General features: G+C 39.0%; 1 protein-coding gene across 4 annotated transcripts in view; it reads right to left on the reverse strand.

Annotated features, from left to right (window-relative positions):
* SLC8A3 (solute carrier family 8 member A3) overlaps positions 1 to 21,203 on the reverse strand; it is a 455,799-nt gene that overhangs the window by 173,794 nt on the left and 260,802 nt on the right. The gene's annotated exons all lie outside the window — the stretch shown is intronic.

Consider the following 21,203-nt stretch of genomic DNA (forward strand, 5'->3'; position numbering starts at 1 on the left):
CCACCCTGTGCCTAGTGGGGGGGGGGGGGGGGCTTAGCTTCTTGTTGCAAGTTGCAAAAATCAAGGCATTTGGTCACTAGATGGCGCTAAATATCATAGGAAAATCCTATTATACTTAGCTCCATCCAGTGACCAAATTAGATATTTCCCATTTTATAGCAATGAAAACATTCAACCAGCACAGGAAACTGCCTAACAACATTTTTTCCTCCATCTGAAAAGAACAAATGTACGTGCCCTTTCACTGGGCGAATTGCTATACAAATGTTTAATAAAAGCGTCCCTATGGTAAGTTATACTAATGCTTGTTAAAGCTACTGTATATAATGTTTTTCTTATTTTCCATAGGTATAAGCTCTAAGGGGAAATTCATTCACTAGATTCTCTAAAGTTTTAACAAATTCAAATGAGACTGAGCAATCCACTTTGCATGTCAAAGACCAACTTAAGCCACAGTTTTTTTTCTTTTGCTTTGTTGAACTTTTTGTTCTTCCCCTTTCAAAAAAAAAAACAGCTAGACCTGGGATTTAAAAGGAGTCTTTTTTAAAGGAAGTGCCTAGTTTGTCATTGATGCCCTCCTTCTGAAAATTCAGATACGTGGCTGTCATGCTGGTCTTCAATACTAACCAAAACAAGCAATACTCACTTCACAAGCAGCATTTTAAGAAGGATTTTAGCAATGGCAACGTGTGTTGTTCTTGGCAGGAGTTCAACAAAAAAACAGATAACCAGCATCCATGTATTGAATGTGTAATAACACCATTTTTTTGTATTATCAGTTAATTTTGCTTTTTCTGCCGTACAACAAATTAGGAATTACAAACACACATGTGGTTCACAAAGGATCATAGTCATGAACAATCCAATGGCAATCCATTCCATTGCGGGATATATTCACAAAGTGCAAGTTATACAATAACCACATGATTTTCATTAACATAAACACGCATTAACTGGGCAATCATGTGGCCACAAAAACAGATACATCATAGTGAGAAAAAGGTTACATCCAAAAGAGGGATAGTACGTCCCCACATAAACCTCCAGAAAGGTGAAAGCATGATGGGCAAAACATCCATAGAAAAACTTATCAACAGAAAAAAATACAAGGAGAAGGAACCGCAGGTCTCCATTATTAGGAAACAAATAATCACCAATGCCTTGAGAATAACAGAGTACTATATTCTACCTTAAATCATATGTCATCAGGGTCAACCCATCCCCTATGTTTGGCTCCCTCTAGAAAAAAAAAATGCATTCATGTTGCCCACTTTTTATAAAACTTGACAGGTGTGCACCTATTTCTCATCATGATATTGTCAGGGCAGGAGCCGAGGAACGGACAGGCAGGCCTAACAATGTAACGCACTGGCTGACGACAACCACCACCCACAGACTGAAGTCCCTCAGGGCGCGGAGTCTAAGTCCCAGGCTGCCCTTCACCAGGGCCCCTGATGGTGGGGATGGACTTGACGCAGCCAGGAACCAGGTCGCGGCCCCCGAGACACCTCAGCTGCGGTAATGGCCGCCGCCAATGGCGTGTAGCTGGTGGAAGAGACAAAAGAGTAGTCAGACAGGCCGGGGTCAACAACAACAGGACAAAACAGTACAGGACAGCAGACGAGAATCACAGGTCACGAGCCGGGTTCAGCAACAAAGGGTCAGATCAAAGGAGAATACAAAGAATAGTCAAGTCACAAGCCGAATTAGAATACCAGGAGAGTCAGGAGAGTCAGAATAGAGTAATAGTAACACAAAGACACAAGACACAAGTGCTAAGAGCATGTGCGGGCCACAGGCTTATATGTCATCAGCCACGCCCCTCTGGGGGGTGGACCTCAGAGACCTGAAGGCATAAAAAGGATTCCCACCATGCACAGCAGAATCCAAGATGGACGCCAGCACATGGAGTAACATAACCTCAGGGAAAAGGTAGGACCTTGACAGATATTAATTGCTAATTCCAGTCTCGATTGCGGGCATCCTTGTCTTTTTCCAGTGTAATGGGATTAGGCCCTAGGTAGCATTTATACAGTGGGGGAAGATATACTCTGTGTATGCCCCATTGGGGATACCAGCAATATGCAGAAGTCATTGCACCGGATCATCATAAACTTGTACAGGGTAATATCTGACATCTGACTTTGGTCTAAGCTTAGGGCATTCCCACCATATGAACTAGCACCATTTAAAACAATGGCTAACCAGTGTATATGAATGGACTTGTGTTAAAACATATTGGTGTGAATGGGCTTAAGGACCCAAACACATCTTTGCATTTTCGCCCTGATGTAACTTCCAGACAACTCAATAAAAATGTATTAGAATTTGTGTCAAAGAATGTTGCATTGCACATTACATTGGTTGTCCATGCGAGATATAATGCGCATTAACCCATGTTAACATGCGCTCAGATGCATACCAGCTATAGCCTCCAATGTGCAGGAGATGGCTGCTGCCATTGTGACAAAAGGAATTCTGCAACCATGGTATGATCTTTTTTATCTGGCTGGTACATTTCACTTTAATTCTGTTAAAATGGATTTCCCTGGCAGGCTAGAAATACTAAATTTATGCATCCTAACACTTTGTTCCTTATTCTATGCTAATGTCCCCTGTTCCCACTGATTTAATAAATTCATACGTAGAGACTCCAAATAAAAGTTGAAGACAGGATCCTTGAAATCCTGCTGTGTTTATTTGTGCAAGGCTTCAAGCTCAGCCGAGCCCTTTATCAAGCACAACAGCAAAAGAATAAACTGAAGTAGCACAATAGCACCAAGGATACAGATCACAACTCTGAGCCTATAATATTAACCCATTCACAGACATTATGTTAAAAAAAACAAAAATGTAAACAACTAATCAACATAACGTCATTTTAGTAGGCACGCAGACAGGTTCCTTTTGAACTTGAAAGAGGAGTATGCTACTATGTGAATGTCTTTCTCCGGTTAACACAAAAAGCATTGTCAGGGCTCTGATCTTGAACAACATTGGGTTTGGCATTCCATCCTTTCTAAGCAACTAGAAGACACAGCAAAGCTATACACACTGTAATTTTGCTGATTGCAAAGAGAAGATGAACTTTAAATGCTGACAGGAACTACCCTTTGGAGGAGACAGACCACTGAGTGGGTTGTTAAAATAAAATAAATTTCACTTATTTGACAAGTTTGACGATGAATGGAGCACCACGTGGAGATACCAAGCTGTCCACCTCAGCTAAACTGTACGGGATGCTTTGGTGGTTAATTCTGACAAACATTAGCTGCTATGTTAAATGCCTACAACAGCTGGAAGGCAAGCTTAGCATATTCAAACTTAAAGAACCACTATGTTTTAAAATGATCCTTTATAAAGCTCTACACTATTATCCAGTTATTTTACTGCGTCTGTAATGCAAGTGTAAAGATTTTCATTTTTTTTTCAAAGATTATACTTTTTTAAAACTAATGCTTTATATATTTTTTTAACCATTCAAATAAAATATTTGGTTTTCAAATAAATATTAAAGTGGAGTTCCATTCAAAAGCCTCCTCCCCCCCCCCCCTCCACTGCCATATTTGGCAACTTTTTGGGGGGAGCGAGTACCTAATTTTGACAGGTTCCCGCTCCCATTTCTGGCTCAGTTTGCCTCGGCGAAGTGACCCGGGAGTTCAGCCCCCTCCTTGCTCCCGCAGTCAACTGGGAACTTTCACAGGTCCCAGGAGACTGCTGGCCCAATCAGGAGGCGTGGCATGACTCGGGCATGCGCATTGGGCATCAGGCTGTGAAGCTGTCACAGCCTGGTGCCCACAGTAGAGATGCCGGTGCCGTGGAGGACAGAAGGAGAGACAGGATTGCAGGTGAGTACATGTACCCTGGGACAGGTGAGCGTGTATTTATTAAAAGTCAGCAGCTACAGTTTTTGTAGCTGCTGACTTTTAATAAACACAAAAATGGCTGGAACTCAACTTTAAACTGGGTACACCCATGACAAATTTCCAGATAACTACGTTGTCTACAAAGACAACACAAAATGTGTCTCTCACTGAAATCGTGGACAGAGTCACTGCAATGGCTTATTCACCTGTGTGTGTAAATTTCAGCTTGAACTATAGAGTTTTGTAAACAAGACAAGACTTTGTACCAGTAGGAGCAAAGAAGACAATGGAAATGTGAACAAGGAGACTAGAGCTCCACCTGCTTGGGTGCATATGAAAATACAAAATATCAGCATGTAGTATTTCAGTGTTTGAAAGAAAATGTTTCTGTTCTGGCCACAGCAACAAAAATAAAATAAAAGCATGGCCACTAATAATTCCATTAAAAAAGAATTTCCTCTCCAGCAAACATGAACATTTTATCAGGAGCCTTTTTATATTAGACACAAGGAAGAGTCCTTTGCAAGTCTGTATAAAAAAAAAGTGTAGTGACGCTGCTTAAAAGGGTAGCCATGAAGGCATGAGGGGCAGTTTGTGTCACCACTACCCAGTGAGAAACAGGTGACCACTTCACAATAAAAGTTACCCCACCACAATGCTATGAAGCCCTGATAGCAGGGATCACAAAAGTGGTCTAGCTCAGAAACCTGAATTTCAAGGAAAGTCTGAAACCTTCTAGTTTGAAGCTGGGTTTACACCTATGCATTCTCACTGCATTACAGAGATTCATTATAATGTGTGCAAATGCATAATAATATGTTTTTTTACACGTATATCACGACTCGACTACTGCAACTCCCTCCTCACTGGCCTGCCTCACCGCTGGCTATCCCCGCTTCAGTCGATCCTGAATACGGCTGCCAGACTCATTCACCTTTCCAACCGCTCCGTTTCCGCCACCCCCCTCTGCCAATCCCTCCACTGGCTTCCGATTGCCCAACGGATCAAATTCAAAATCCTAACACTGACGTACAAAGCCGTCCACCATACTGCGCCGGACTACATCACTGACCTAATATCCAAGTACCGCCCAGCACGCACACTCCGCTCCTCACAAGACCTCCTTTTCTCTAGTTCCCTGGTCTCCTCCTCCCATGCCCGCCTCCAGGACTTCTCCAGGGTGTCACCCATCCTCTGGAACTCCCTGCCCCAACCCATCAGATTATCACCTACTCTCCTCTCCTTTAGGCGCACCCTGAAAACCCATCTCTTTAGGGAAGCCTACCCCACCCCCTGCTAACTTGACCGACCTCCTCCACTCTTCCTACCACTCCATCCCCCACAGCTATCTCCTCCTGTGCCACCACCCCCTCCCTCCTAGATTGTAAGCTCAAAAGAGCAGGGCCCTCGATCCCCTCATGTTTTGCATTGTATTGGTATTGTTCTGTCACATGTTCTGTCCCCCTTTGTAATGTACAGCGCTGAGTGAACTATTGGCGCTTTATAAATACTGTATAATAATAATAATAATAACTGGCATACATAGGCTGCCATTATAGACTTCTGAACTTGCTAGTTGCTTGACTTTATCTGACCTCTCTCTAATTCACAGGTTTATAACAAGTATGTAGCATGTGCAATCAGATGGAAGTTAGAACCCTAGATCTACAAATTTGTGCCAAGTCAATGATTGCCATTGAAGTCACTGGATCAGCAGGACAGCAATGAAACTAGGATTTTTATAAAGGAGAACAGCAGCTTTGATATTTGCGGTGGAACAGAATGAGAAGTCATCACCACTATATCAATATAGTGAAAGTTGTACTAAAAGCAGTAATTAATTATATCCATGCAGAATTTTACCTAATTATTAGTGGTAAAACAAACTGCAACCTGCATAGTTACACATCTACATAGCCCAAAATGGAAGTAATAAGCATAATCATTCCCTTTTTATTAGCAGTTCCTCTTTAACAAGTGTAAATTAAGTTCCTGAAACTGTCAGTAATGCCTACACTGTGATTTGGCCCCACAGCTTCCCAACGTCAAGCTTAGACTATTATATTAGTAAGCAGGAGGCTGATCTCTTGTGTGTGATTCACTCCTATAACCATCATATTAAATGTAGAAGCAAACGCAAGGCCATCTGTTAAACCCATGAGGATTTCTTCAGGGCTTTCTACAGAAACCAGATCTGCAAATCCACAACTTTCATGCACAGCAAAACCTGACAGCCATTTCTTATGAGGTTGCATGCTTCTCTAAACTTTACGCACTTAGAAGGGATTAATAATGGGGTACCTCTTACATCCTATACGATATAATCACAACATACAAGTAATTACGATCGTGGGTTTTCATCATGACAGATTCACTTTAATAGAGATATTCAGAATCATTAATAAACTTGTATCTCCCTAATGAAGCACCAGATATCATAATTATACTGTTTATGTGGTGCCTTTCCCCCAAGGTATTCAAAGATACATACTTTCCAAAAGAGAAAAACGATGAGATGAAACACTTCAAAACAAAATCAAACACGGAACATTACCAGAGCCAGAAAATATGGAGCAATTTGTCAAAAATGTTTTCGTATGACTTTGAAAAGGTTACTTAAAGTATATGTAAATCTAATCACTAAAATCTCATAAAAGCTTTAATGTGTTAACCCTTCCCAGCCAGTAGGAGCCAGCTGTTTAAGGGTTTGTAATGCTTGAGGTGTTACGTGGGATTACCAGTCATGTGATCTCTGTGATTGGCTGTTACAGTGATTACAAGTGCCCTAACACTTCCCACTTTCAAACAGCAACCAAGAGCTGATAGCTAAATAAATTAAAGAGAGTGATAAATGAAAAATAATTGGGAGTCCAAAGTCTTTTTTGTTCAACTGGTTAGGACACCTGACAATAACCTGAAACCAGTTTAAAAATAAAGACTTAGGACTTTGAATTTTTCATTTGGTTTCTAAACTCGGGTAAATGTCACCTCCTGGGGGTTCCCTGTCTTTGTGGTGAGCTGCAAAATACAGGCCAGTTGGGCTCAGGCAATGACTTTGTCCACATTTTGATAACCTGTGAAAATCTGTGTCCAGTGCCCTCTACCAAACGTTTCGGGAGTTGTCGGTGACTGTGCTGGGGGTGCTGAATAAGTTGAAATTTTAGTCCAATCTACTCTAGATGGGTGATTTTTTTCATATCTTCCATACTATAGATATAAAGAGGAGCCATTAAGTACAGTCAAGAAAGGGAGAGGAAAGTAGAGAAGTAAAAAAAAAAGAGAAATGTGGATATGATGGAAAGGGTGAGGAGACTAGGCTATGATTGGAAGGTAGAAGAGGGGAAAAGGGATGGATTCAGAAGGGGAAGGAATGTGTAGTTACTGATGGTAGGAGAAATCCAACAAACATGAGGGTCCCTCTAGCTGAGGGAGAAAGAAAAAGGAGGAGAATCATGCTGTTATATTTCTGCAGTTTAGGATAAAAAGTAAAGAATGGTAGTAATCCCTTTTACTTTGCTTCTACACTTTGGAAGATACCCAGTAGAACCATGCTTTCCTAAAGAGAGCTGGTCTGTCTTTGAGAGAAAGAGTCAGGTCTTCAATAAGCATTATGTCGTATCCTTTGTAGTAATGCTAGGCATGTTGAAAGAGGGCTGCATTCACCCATTTCATGGCCTTCAGGTGGTGGTGACCCGCCTTTTTTATTGAGGAACTGGCTACCTTCGAGAGGGCCAGCCATGGTGTAGTAAATATCTAACTGGCAATAGCAAAGGTTATTTAGTTTACTGTTTTAACGGGGTTGTTAGGGATCCCGGTATGACCAGAAATGTGTGGACTGACACAGGGAAACGCAGACTTCAGGTATAGTGTGAATAAGACAATTTATTAAGACTAAACAAAACATAGACGCAGTGCAAGACTAAACAACAACACAGTGCAAACAAACCAACCCAAACCTCCAACAGATAACAATAGAAACAATACTAAGCGTAGTCAGGCAGGCCGGGTCGGTAGCAAACGGGCAGGCAGGGCACAAGGAGCAGGCGGAAGAGTAGTCAGGAATAGCCGAGGTCAGGACAGGCGGAGTTCATGCAGAGTCAGGGATCGAAGCAGAATCTGGATGAGGCAGAAAGCAGACAAGATGCAGGTACAGGGGCCCATGGGAAACATACACCAAGGCCCTGATCACAGGCCTGGCCATTCCTTAAATACACCTGTTGTAATCAGCTTCAGGTGATGGCTCATTGCAGGAGTGAGCCTCTGGTTGCTGAGAGCACCCGCTGGCCAGCCCTGGTACTGCAACCCACAAGGCAGGTGAGTCCCACCACCACTGGCAAGTCCATTCCTGACAGGGGTCTTCCAGTATGAATAGAAATCTATCTGCTTTGATCCTTTAAAAAAAAATGTCATGATAAAATATAAACAATTCTGTTGTTGAATTTTATCCTGTTCACAACTGATGACGTGCGGTTTAGAAACTGTTCCCATAGAAGCCTTTTTTGGTAATGCTATTTGCATGGCTGTAAATGGCTTCCATACTTCTGAATCTACTGTTTTTACTTTTTTGTACAATACTGTATCTATTGTTTATGTGAGGTAATTGCAGTATTTTTAAAATTGTTTTTTGTTCATTAGCACTGAAGAAGGGCAAGGCCTTTTCCCACTAAATGCATTGGCTATATTTGATGCTCTTAACCATTAAGGGCTCATGCACACAGGTGTTTTACAGGCATCTGGTGTTTTTTCAGCCTGTAAAAGCACCTCTATGTTAGCACCTCCTTGTTAGTGTTTACAGGCATTTTAGAAGAGGAGTATTTACAGCCAAAAATCACTGGCATGTTTAGGAAAGGAGCTTTTGAGCGAAATGCAAAAAGCTTGTAAAAATTGTTGAAGTGCTTAGGCGCATTTGCATGGTAATGCATTCTATTGACGAGAATAAATTAATATTCTGTCCAAGAAAATGCATTAACACCAAACACGCACAAATGCATGTGCAAAACGTGGCTTTAAGATTGTTTTATAATTGCTTTTTCCTGCCAGGAGTAAAAGGCATTCAGAGAAAAAATTCAAATGCCCAGTGTGCATGAGCTCTTAATGTTTTAAAATGCTCAAGTGAAATTTACTTTTGTACCATGTGCTCCTCCATTCACATCCACCTGACTGGCGAGCACTCCCTTTGTCGCTATCAGAAAGGTAGCATCCTAGGACCAGAACAAAGTCCACCCGTATTATATTTCAATCACTGATCTACTTTTTTAAAAATCCTGTTATGGTAGATCCATCGGGACCAATCTTACGTTCTATCAATCCTGCACCATCACACACATACATCAGGTTTTTGAATCTGTGTAACAAATTGAAACTAAAGAAAGTCAGAATTCCTAATCATTTTACTTCTTTCTGGTCAGTGTGGGAAACCGAACATCGTCAGAAGGAGAGGTCAGCAATGGCAACCTACTTTACTTAAGTAAACCTGTGCCCAGATCTTTGCAAGGAAAGTACATAAAAAACATTCCCTCATTCATCTCTGGATTTATAACCATTGTAAAAAAATTAAGTTCACAACACAGGTAATGGAATCTTAGATTTTTCTATGAATGACATCTTGTTAGACTGCCAGCCCTCTAATACAAACAAACAGTTGTCATTAAATGGGACCTAAAGTCAGATTTTAGTTTCTGAGTCTTTTTTGGAGCATTTGTACAGGCATTTTTAAGCTCGTTTTAAGGCTTGAACTTTTTTATTTTTATCCTTTTTTCCCAATGAAAAACTAGGCAAAAGCACTTAAAAAACACTTGTTATGCATGTTTTTTTTTACTTATTTCAAGCCTTTCCTTTGAAGGTTATTGGGGAATCAAAATGTGATTCTGCCGAAAGCCCCAAAAGAAGTTCATGAACTTTTTAAAGCAATGAGTTTTAGTGACAAAACCCTAAATTTGATTGGGCACCCCTGAATATAATGGAAATCCTAGTGTCACGTATAGAGGCAACTACAGAGGTTAGGGATGACCTCTTTTAAAGCTCTTTTACTGCTTGTTAAGAATATGCAAATAGTTGAGTGTATATAGTAGGAGCACAAGTGCACTTCATAAGTTTTGTATTATACTTTTTATTTTATGAAAGTAGAACTATAATATCAAACTCATAAAAAAAATCTGAAGAACAAAAAAAAAATTACCAGGGTCCTGATATATTGTATTTTAAAGTCCAGGTTAAAGCCTCTTAGTGGACTCACTTTACTGGTGGGTTTGGGGAAAATACCCTAAATTTGGCTTCTATTAAAACTGACCTGAAAGCAGAAAGGAATTTCCGTTTAAACAGAAAATCCCCTTCACCTACCTTTTATCAGTAATAAAATATACAGAAATGTTGCAGAAGTGTAAGGTATGAGGTCAAATTTAAACCCTCCAGGCAAAGAGAAGCCATCAGAACTGTCAAGAATCTTCTAGTACATCTGCTTGATCGCTGTACCAAGTCATGCAGAGAGGCAAGACATATAAAAAAAGATATTTCACTTCTTTAAGAAAAAATAAAGGTAACAGAGGACAGAGGACCTTCTTTACCAAAGTATGCAGGAATAGGAATCCTATGTATTTCCCAAAAGCAGCCAGTTAGAAACATTACTCATATGCCATTTTGGTCATTTCTTCAGGACAAGCTTCAAGCTGATTCGTTGCTTTGAATTGGCATAGGCAATGCTAATTATTAGACACAGATATATGGAGCCAAGTAAGTGCTGACAAAAGTTCACAACTATCTTGCCTTTCACCTTAGGCTTTTTTATAAGGTGTTGAAAAGAGCCACAGTAATGTGCAAAGTAGGGGTCCCACAGAAGCCTATATGCCTTCACAGTTTACAACAGTAACAACAATGAAAAATGATTGCCAACTGGTTACTTAAGATTCTTGGTCTCTCTCTAAAATGATTAACTCTTTAATGGGAGGTTGCAGTGACTGACTCTTTCACCCCTTTGCAATTATGCAAACAGAAAAATTAAGGCATGTACATATCAATAGTAGGTAACAGATCCTGAATGACTGCTTCAGAAAGCACACACCAGACCAAGTGCCTAGAAAGGTAGACCATTCCATTGCAGGCTACCTTTTCTCATATGCAGAATTTTTGCATTCCTTCTGTGAGAAATATATGGTGCTACTGGCACCGTTAAGCAAGATCTTTATGTTGTACTTTAAAAGTTTAAAATGGCTAAATAGCTTGATTGAAAACAATTATTTCAGCCTTCCCACCTCTTTAAAAAGGTTCCTAAAACTTTCCCCTTTCCACATTCCAGCAATGCTCTCCACATCCTCCTCTGGACCTAGCTGTCACTCCTTTTAGTGCCGGTTTACATATATGTGGATTGGATGCTGTTTGAACCTCATCCAATCCACCTGACATGTCAAATAAAATTGCTTTCTATGGTGCCTGATCACATATGCCCGGTGCACTTGCAGTGCAGATTCAGTGCGGATTGAAAAAGAGTCCTGTACGATTTCTGAGCAGTGCGGTCCGGTTCATGTGTGGATTACAAGCTATTGACTTCTATGGGAATTGTTTCTAAACCGCACATATCATCAGTTGTGAACAGGATAAAATCCTGACCTGGACCTGATCCAATCTTGTCCTGAATCTGATGTAAACCTGACTTGAACCACTGCACAACTACTGTGTCAATTAGCTGTGAAACCTGAGCTTCAATCCGCACTTCACATGTGTGAATCCAGCCTTAAGGGTTGAATGATGACCAGTTTCATTCAATCCATTTCCTAGGAGCATGGAGCATCATGGACACACCTCCTGAAGGTTCTTCATTAGGCTGGCCTGAAGTCACAGGAAAATAATGCAAAGAACAGTACTTGCTTGACTACCTGATTCTCTGCAGAATTTTGAACCACTCAGTGCAGCCAACAGAGGAACAAGGAATGGCTCCAGGATGTTATGTGACCCAGCCAGAAGAAAGCTGCAAAAATGTATGTATCTCAATTTGTTTTTATTAGATTGCAGGGACTTGGAGGTTGGGATCTGTCCAACCTGGAGCTGGGCTTTACATTTTAATTTTTTAAATGTAAAGTCTCATCAGTGCTTTTTAGATGAACGATAAAAATGTTTTTTTTTTCATGCCGAGTACTTTAAAGGAATCCATTTCTATAGATAAGAGATAATCTGTCCATTATGACCAATATTTCATAACATGAGGTTCTCTACAAGCTCTGGTAGCATTTCCAAGTATTCTTGGACTGGTGGGAGTTTTTGGCTTTTCATAGGCAGCCCAGACTGTTGGCAGCAGAATGCCAGTGCCTAGAGATTGTTCTACAATTGGGCCTGAGACACTGGTAATAACTTTCTCTGATATCACCAAGATATGGCTTTAAAATAAAGCAAAAAAAAAAAAATCAAAATAGAAAACAAAAATGAATTGGATACACTGTAAGGTGGTATGAAAGAAAGAGAAACTTCTGAAAACCCATGGGATGAAGTCGAACCATCTGGCAGTCTTAGTAGTAATTAGCAATCCATTTTAATTAACAGAGCAAGGTTAAACCTAAAAGGAAACAATACCCATGGAAATAAGTTGAGCTTAATTACCTTTACAAATTTGTAGTATCTCTTGCCACTGTGACTCCAGTTTTGTTGATGCCAGTCTGCTATTTACTAATCAGAGAAAGCTAGAGAGGGCAGCAAGCTCACTTAAACACAACCCTGTCGAAGTTTGCTTCTTTATGAAATATAACCACCTTAGGTATTTAGATATTTTAGTCCCACTGACTGTACCAACATTATTTTTTACAATTGGTTGACAAAATTGTATAGGGAAGTCACTGAGAGAGTAAGGAGGTGGTACATGAATGTTTTTTCCATAGTCTGAGTTCTAAACTATAACATTACAATGGGTTCAGCCTGGTTTTGAATGGATTGCCTTTATTTTCTATTAGGCCAGGGAAATGTAAATTTCCTTGCTTGACTTGATGGTAGGTAAAGCAGGAAAACACATTAGGAAATGGGGTTGGAAAATGCTTGTAAATGATAAAGTCCATAAGTGTTCACTCAGAATTCATGTACACAGGTGGCCAAGGGGCAGTAAAAACAAGTGGCTGAACTGCAGTTTTACCAAATTCTGCAAGTTAACATGGTCATGGTTGTTCACACTGTCATGGTTGTGGCACACAGTGGTTAAAATTATACCACCTGTCGTTTTTAGCAAGCAGTACAGCCACCAAACATGACCCATTCAACTACATAAGACACACCACAGCCGCTACGAGGTTTAGGTGGTTAAAGGAGATCTGTAGTCACAGCATACACTTTCATTTTATAACATCAGCATTGTAATAGCAATATGAACACTGGTTATTTTTGACAATTCAGTATAACCGCTTAGCGACCGCCCCACTTACATATATGGTGGAAGGGAGGCTGCTCTGTGCTGGATCATGTACCTAGTACGTGATCCGCTATTCCGGGTTGAGGGAGTGTGCGCCTGCCCTGGCTGTGCTGTGATTTGGCACAGCACAAGCCGATCAATGGGTTCCAGCCAATGATTAATGGCTGGGACCTGCTGATCGGCTCAGTAAATCACAGAACAGTGCCCAGTTTTAAAAAACAAAGTAGGGGAAAAAAACAACACACAGTTCACACTTTACACATTGTTAGTCACACAGTTAACCCCTTGAATGCCCTTAGATGATAACCCCTTCCCAGCCAGTGTCATTAGTACAGTGACAATGAATGTATTAGCCCTGATCATAGCATTAGTGTCATTATTGATGTCAGTTAGTCAGTTGGTGTACCCTCCAGCCGGCGTCAGCTAGTATCAGATTGCACGCTATACGTTGCTGATCGATGCCATTACTACTATTTAATAAAAAAAAAAATCCAGTATATATACCATTGTTTGTAGACACTATAACTTTCACACAAACCAATTAATATACACTTATCTGGATTTTTTTTTCTTTACCAAAGACAGTGTAGCAGAATACATTTTGCCCTAAATCTATGAAGAAATTAGATTTTTAAAATTTGATGTTGAACATGTCTTATAGCAGAAAGTAAAAAAAAATGTTTTTTTCAAAATTTTCGGCCATGTTTTGTCTATATAATAAAAAAATAAAAAACCCAGTGGTGATACCACCCAAAGAAAGCTGTATTTTGTTAAAGAAATTATATACATTATTTGGGTACAGCATTGCATAACCATGCAATTGGCAGTTAAAGTAGCCCAATGCAGCACAGTAAAAAATGGGCTGGTCGCGAAGGGGGTAAAATCTTCCGGAGGGCAAGTGGATAAGCTTACCTAAAATCTCCTTTCATGCTGTGATTGGTGACTGTTGGCCATCTCTTTCCACAACTTTCTGGATTCTCTGCATGCTTTGACGCTTCTCTTCTGCTCATTCCTTTGGTTTACATTCAGGTTCTGCGGACTACCCATCCCATGGTACCTTGCTGCCTGCAAGCTGTGATTCCTGCACTGACTCCACCTCCTGAAACTCCTCCTCTCAGTAGAAGGCAGGCTGCGTGAAATGTGTGACATTGCAGTGCATATTTACAGGGCATAGTGAATATGTGTCACAGAATTCAAGAAAGTAAATATGTAAGCTTCTTCAAAAAGTACATTTTCAAGCGTCAAGATCATCCAGGTTAAAGTGGCCAAGAAGTCTCTAGGTTTTTTTACCTTCATGCATTGTATTCAGCAGCTCCCTAATACTTACCTAAGCTCCATCGTGATTCAGCGATGTGCACGAGAGCCTCAGCTCCCCAGGGATACTCCCTCTTCATTTTCTGAGACAGCTGTCAATCACAGCCAATGAGGAAATAGAGGGGGTGGAGCCAAGCTGTGGCCCTGTGTGTGAATGGACATGCAGAGCAGTGGCTCGAGAGCGAGCCTGCTTGGATGCCCCCAGAGTTAGCTGCTTGCTCTGGGGGCACTTGGCAGGAGGGAAGGGCCAGGAGTGCTGGTGGGGGACCCGAATAGAGGAGGATTGGGTTTGCTTTGTGCAAAACCACTGCACAGAGCAGATAAGTATGACGTTTGTTTGGGTTTTTTTTTAATAATTGTCTTTAATATCACTTTATTTGGAGTAGGCTGGAAATAATTGAAATGCAATGTGGAAATTAATATATGATTTTATATTTTGCTTACAGATGCACTTTAACACAGGGGACACTGTAATATATCACCTTTAGCTGCCCGTCAAATGCTTCTGAAAAGCAATCTACTCTGTATTTTAAAGGGGGAGCAAACTTCGGCGCAAATCTAAACGAGTCCATAAAGATTTATCTGAGTGGACTTAAAGACTAAGTTCGCCTTTTCTTAAAAAAAGATAAAGTGCACAAGCTCACAGAGCTGTCTCCACCACCTCCTCCCCAACTCTACTTATCTATGAAGATCTGCGGCAAATATCTTCACCACATTGTGGCACCAATTTTAGATTATAGGGTGTAGAAACTGCAACATGATTCTGACAGATCGCAATTTGTGCTTTGCCAATTTTTTGGCGCATGTCACAAATCTTTTTCAACACAGGAATACTATGTTGTGAATCTAAAGTGTACCTCACATGCTCGCTATAAAAAGTCAGAAACAATAGTTTATCGGGCCTATGTCTCACATACTCAAGACTAAAGTCGTCCACACATAGATCAAAATGTGGCTGGTTCAGCAGGGGCGAGTCGCATTTTCATCCATATATGGCCAGGCTGGTTGTACAAAAGTCGATCTAAAGCTGCCTATAAATCTTAGTCCAAAATATAGACACCATAACGTATTGTGACATAGTCTCCTTACATATCTGATAGCAGGAGACCAAAACCTACCATGAGCTGTAACACTATGGAATTCTAAACAGCCCTCAACAAAATGACTATTTTACCTTCTAAAACAGTGGTCCCCAAACTGGCCCTTTGCATGCCCTTACCTGGCCTTCGGGGAACTATTCCACCAACTGAAACCACTGATGAAGCACCATTCCCCCTATTGACATCATCAATGGGGCACTATTCATGTCATTGATATCAACAATGGGGCACTGTTTCCCCCATGGAAACCAATGTTGGGGCAATGATGATGGGGCATTTTCTACTTCCATTGGCCACAGTCTGGCCCCCCTGAAGGACAGTAAACTGGCCATTTGCTATTCTAAAAAGATAACATGATACAACAATTCCTCTAAAAAAAGTAGAAAAACTGATTAAGTGCTGAAATTAACAACAGTGCTGAAGTTCAGGCAATAAGGACCTGTCCATTTTGGTGCAGCAAATCTCTTGTACTTTGCTGCATAGAAATGCAGGTCAAGTAGAAATCCTATTCTTTTCTATGTGGCTGAAGGAGGACGATTCAAAAAATAGTGGTAAACACAAAGACAGAAGATGCCACTTGAAGGAAAACTCAGATTGTGGAACAATTTACTTTAAGAATACCACAAAGTATTATAGACAAACATAAATACATAGAGAGAATGTATGGGCATAAAATAATAATAATAACTAGACAATCTACAATTTCTGGGGAAATTGTGTAAAGTGTTCTTGCCGCAACCTTTACCAAATGATTGATGAAATGTAAGCAGTGCACATTGCAAGCCTTATAGTGAGAAATGCATTTCAGCTTGTATTTTGAAGCTCACAGTCCAGCCTCGTGAGTCATCTGCCTCTTGAGTGACCTTTGGTTGCTGCACCTGGAGAGGGCGGAGTAGGCTAACATAGCTGGGTTGCTATGACAACTCACTCTGAGAGGAATGTCAGCATGCCTGTTCTAAACAGGCTTTTTAAACTTGCCAAGTTCAATTGCGTGCTAAAATTAGTATTAATTAAATATTAAAGAAAAGAAACATAGTGTCTTATCCGGGATATCAATTATTTATTTTTATTTTAATTTTTTTTTATTTTAATTTTAATTTTAATTTTTATTTTATTTTATTTTATTTTTAATTTTATTTTTATTTTAATTTTATGTTAATTTTAATTTTATTTTTATTTTATTTTAATTTTATTTTTATTTTAATTTTATGTTAATTTTAATTTTATTTTAATTTTAATTTAATTTTATTTTTAATTTAATTTTTATTTTTATTTTAATTTTATGTTAATTTTAATTTTATTTTTATTTTTTTTTTAATTTTATTTTTATGTTAATTTTATTTTTATTTTAATTTTTTTTTTTAATTTAATTTTATTTTTATTTTAATTTTTATTTTTATTTTATTTTTAATTTTATTTTAATTTTAATTTAATTTTAATTTAATTTTTATTTTTATCCAGACTGAATAATAATACCATCTCATTTATACAGAAGGAACTGTCATTCCCACTGCAAATATTTTTTATTTATTTTAATTTTAATTTTATTTTTATTTTTATTTTAATTTTATTTTTTTTTTTTAATTTTAATTTTATTTTATTTTTATCCAGACTGAATAATAACACCATCTCATTTATACAGAAGGAACTGTCATTCCCACTGCAAATATTTTTTATTTTTTATTTATATTTTTCATTCATAGTTTTTGTTTTTTCACATTGATAAATTAATTTATTTTATATATTTACACAAATCATATATTTAAGTATAATTAATTGATGTAATTATTTGATTATCGGTGGTACACTTATGAATTCATTATATCACATAAGGTAGAATATATTGGAGCGCGGTACACTACTGGCATTCGTGAACATTTTTAGTGACAGCAGGGTTAGCTGAACGTTTTGATATAAGATATGTGTAGGTGGGCTTGAAAATGACAGAGTGATGGCAGTTTACAAATCATGTTCTGATTTTTCCTTCCACACTGCAGCTTTCTCACTTCTCACTCTAATGTGACTCAGCTGCCCCCTGAGTGACCTTTGGTGCACCTGTGACTCAGTCAGTCACAGGTGTGTGACAAGCTCTGCTCTAAACACAGTGCTCAAACTTGCCAAATTCACTGGCGATTGCCATCTTCAAACGCTTGTAGTTTTAAAAGTATAAATGCTACCGTGAAAAGGTTTATACTGTGACAATCACAAGAAACAGACCTAAATTTTGATGTATAGTATGTCTCTGCAATATTAAAAATGAAGGCACAGTCGCAGTTTAAATATGTCCCTTAACATTTCAGGTGGCTGTGAGTGAAGTTTCAATGAAAGTCAATGGGAGGGGTTATTTGCAAACAAATGGTCATATTGTGAAAACTATCAGGAGTATGTCCTAGCCGTGAACATTTTTAGTGACAGCAGGGTTAGCTGAACGTTTTGATATAAGATATGTGTAGGTGGGCTTGAAAATGACAGAGTTATGGCAGTTTACAAATCATGTTCTGATTTTTCCTTCCACACTGTAGCTTTCTCACTCTAATGTGACTCAGCTGCCCCCTGAGTGACCTTTGGTTGCACCTGTTACCTCAGTCAGTCACAGGTGTGTGACAGCTCTGCTCTAAACAGGCTATTTAAACTTGCCAAGTTCACTGGCGATTGCCATTTTCAAACGCTTGTAGTTTTAAAAGTATAAATGCTACCGTGAAAAGGTTTATACTGTGACAATCACAAGAAACAGACCTAAATTTTGATGTATAGTATGTCTCTGAAAGATAAAAAATGAAGGCACAGTCGCAGTTTAAAAACGTCCCTTAAAATGTCTTGTGTCTAAAGTGGAGTTTCAATGAAAGTCAATGGGAGGGATGAGGTCCAAACAAATGGTCATATTCTGAAAACTATCAGGAATATGGCTTAGCTGTGAACATGTTTAGTGACAGCAGGGTTAGCTGAACGTTTTGATATAAGATATGTGTAGGTGGGCTTGAAAATGAAAGAGTGATGGCAGTTTACAAATCATGTTCTGATTTTTCTGATTTTTCCTTTACACACTCTAGCTGTGCTCTGCTGCTCAATGCATTCCTATGGGAAAATTTCGCCGCAAAAACCGCGATATTTCTTGAACGATTCGGCGAAACGTTCCACAAAGTAATAGCAATCCGATCGGGAACAATCCGCACGTTTTGATATATTACTTGTATTTGTAGTGTAAAAACTGTGGGAGGAGTTAGCGTGGCAAATATGGCTATAATAAGAAACGGAATAAGAATAAGAATATATATGTGAGATAACAATAAGTGTTCCTTGCTATGCAAGAACACTTAATAATAGAAAAAAAATTCACATCTTTCTGGCCTAGTAATAAAAAGATATGATGGATTTTAAGGCCTTGTGCATACAGACGTTTACCAGCTTAAAGCAATTGGTATTTCCATAAATACAGCCATGTAGTGACATTTATATTGGTGGCTGTGCATGGCACGTGTGGATCCCTGCGCCAGGGATTTTGTGCTTGAGGACTTGTAAACTGATAAATGTCCGTGTTCATGAGGCCGAGCAGAAAAAATGATTTCCAACAGATCCGTGAAAACTTTTAGAAAATACAATAACTATGATGAGCAGCAGGTGGCATTAAAGAGCCAAAGCCTGACCCAAAGATCACAACAAGAATGTTTAAAAATGCGGTTCGGGTGTGGTATTGGTTAAATGAGCTTAGATAATTTGAAATCAATGTGTTATTTATAAAAAATTACATTACTTACCCTGTGCAATCCAATATTCCAAAAATAAGAGAATACAATTTAACGCATATTAAAAATGCATTAACTATTGATCGCCACAAAATGAATAGTACGGCAGACTACAGTGAAGTCAACAGGAAAAATAAACAAATACTTATATTTTTGCATGCATAAGAATTATTTTACAAGCCTCATTCATCATTCATTTACAGAAACTATGCACAAACCTAGAAATGTCAGGCGGTTAGGACAGACTTTTGGAAACAACTCAAGCCATTCAATAAACTGCTATTGCTGTCTAGGAAACATTACAGCTGTTCTAAGGTCAGAAAGTTCACTCAATTTTTGCTTCACATGAACATGTATTATATTACGGGCTGGTTGAGGAGCTTGCTTCTACTGGAAAATTCCTATGCATGCTTTAACTTTTTGAAAGCTACCTAAAGAGAACTTAAGAACCCCATTCCAACCCCCAACCACCATCCCCAGCTGACTTCACAACTGGCTGCTCTGGTACAGAGGGCTGAACTGTGGAGGGGCAGAGAACAGAGTCACAGAGATCCCCAGATCCAGAAACTGTGGATCACAGACACTGCAGCTGATAAACTCACGTTTAGGAGCTTTTCTGCATTTTTTTCAGCAGCCCCTGAACTCTCCCTAATGTTTTCCTATGTGTCCATGTATACTATGTCGTTTACAGTCGTTTATAGGCAGTTGAGTTTACAATCGTTTTTTTGATGCACCAAACTTGCGTTCAGGAATAGATTTTATCAGCTTTTCAAATGCCAAACGCTTGTGAACGTGTGTAAACGTGGCTAACCGCGTTTATAAGCGTTTGCAAATTTTTTTTTAACTCTTCCATTTCCAGATGCTGTCCAGAGCCTTTTTTCATCATGATAAATGCATGCAAAGCATTTCCCAGTACTCAAATGGACCTGGTACACCATGCTTTGAGGTTTCGCATGAAAGAAAATATGTTAGACACTGCTGCAATAATTTCTGCACAGAAATGAGCTGGAATATCCAAACACCAAAAAAAACCCGACAGCTAATCTCAAGAAGCTCTCTCTGCTTCTGCTCTCTCTATTTCTCACAAAATGTCTGAAATAGTTAATTTTTTTTACTGTTTTTCAGTGCATTCTGAGCATTTTGGAAGGTCTCCTGAGGTTATCTTTAAAAAACACTTCTAAACGCAAACGCTCATAAACGCACATAAACGCAGTTTGCAAACACGGCTAAACAGACTTTTTTAACCTACATTTTCCAGCAGTCAGTTTCCATCGTTCAGAAGTGCCCCATGTACACGGAGCCTTATGGTGCTTACCGTGTTTTTTATTTTTTTTTTCTAAGGGTTGCTTTTATCCATGATTAACCACTTGAAGACTGACACGTTAAACCCTCTTCTTGTCCAGGCTATTTTTTATTTATTTATTATTTAGTTTTCAGTACCGTGATGATTTGACTGACAATTACTCAATCAAGTGTACCTAAATGAATTTTATATGGTTTTTTTGAGGCAGAGCTTCCTTTTGGTGGTCATTAACCACTTGCCTACTGGGCACTTTTACACCTTCCTGCCTTGGCCTATTTTCAGCTTTCAGTGCTGCACTTTGAATGACAACACTGTACCCATATGAAATTGTTATGATTTTTTTTTTCCACACAAATATAGCTTTTTATGGTGGTGTTTAATCACAGCTGGGTGTTTTATTTTTTGCTAAACAAACGAAAAAAGATCAAAAATTTTGAAAAAATAAAGTTTTTCTTTGTTTCTAATATATAAGTTTGCAAACAGGTACATTTTCTC

The sequence above is a fragment of the Staurois parvus genome, unplaced genomic scaffold, assembly GCF_062004578.1.
Source record: "Staurois parvus isolate SC_StPar_1 unplaced genomic scaffold, SC_StPar_1.0 ptg000414l, whole genome shotgun sequence".
Lineage (NCBI taxonomy): Eukaryota > Metazoa > Chordata > Amphibia > Anura > Ranidae > Staurois > Staurois parvus.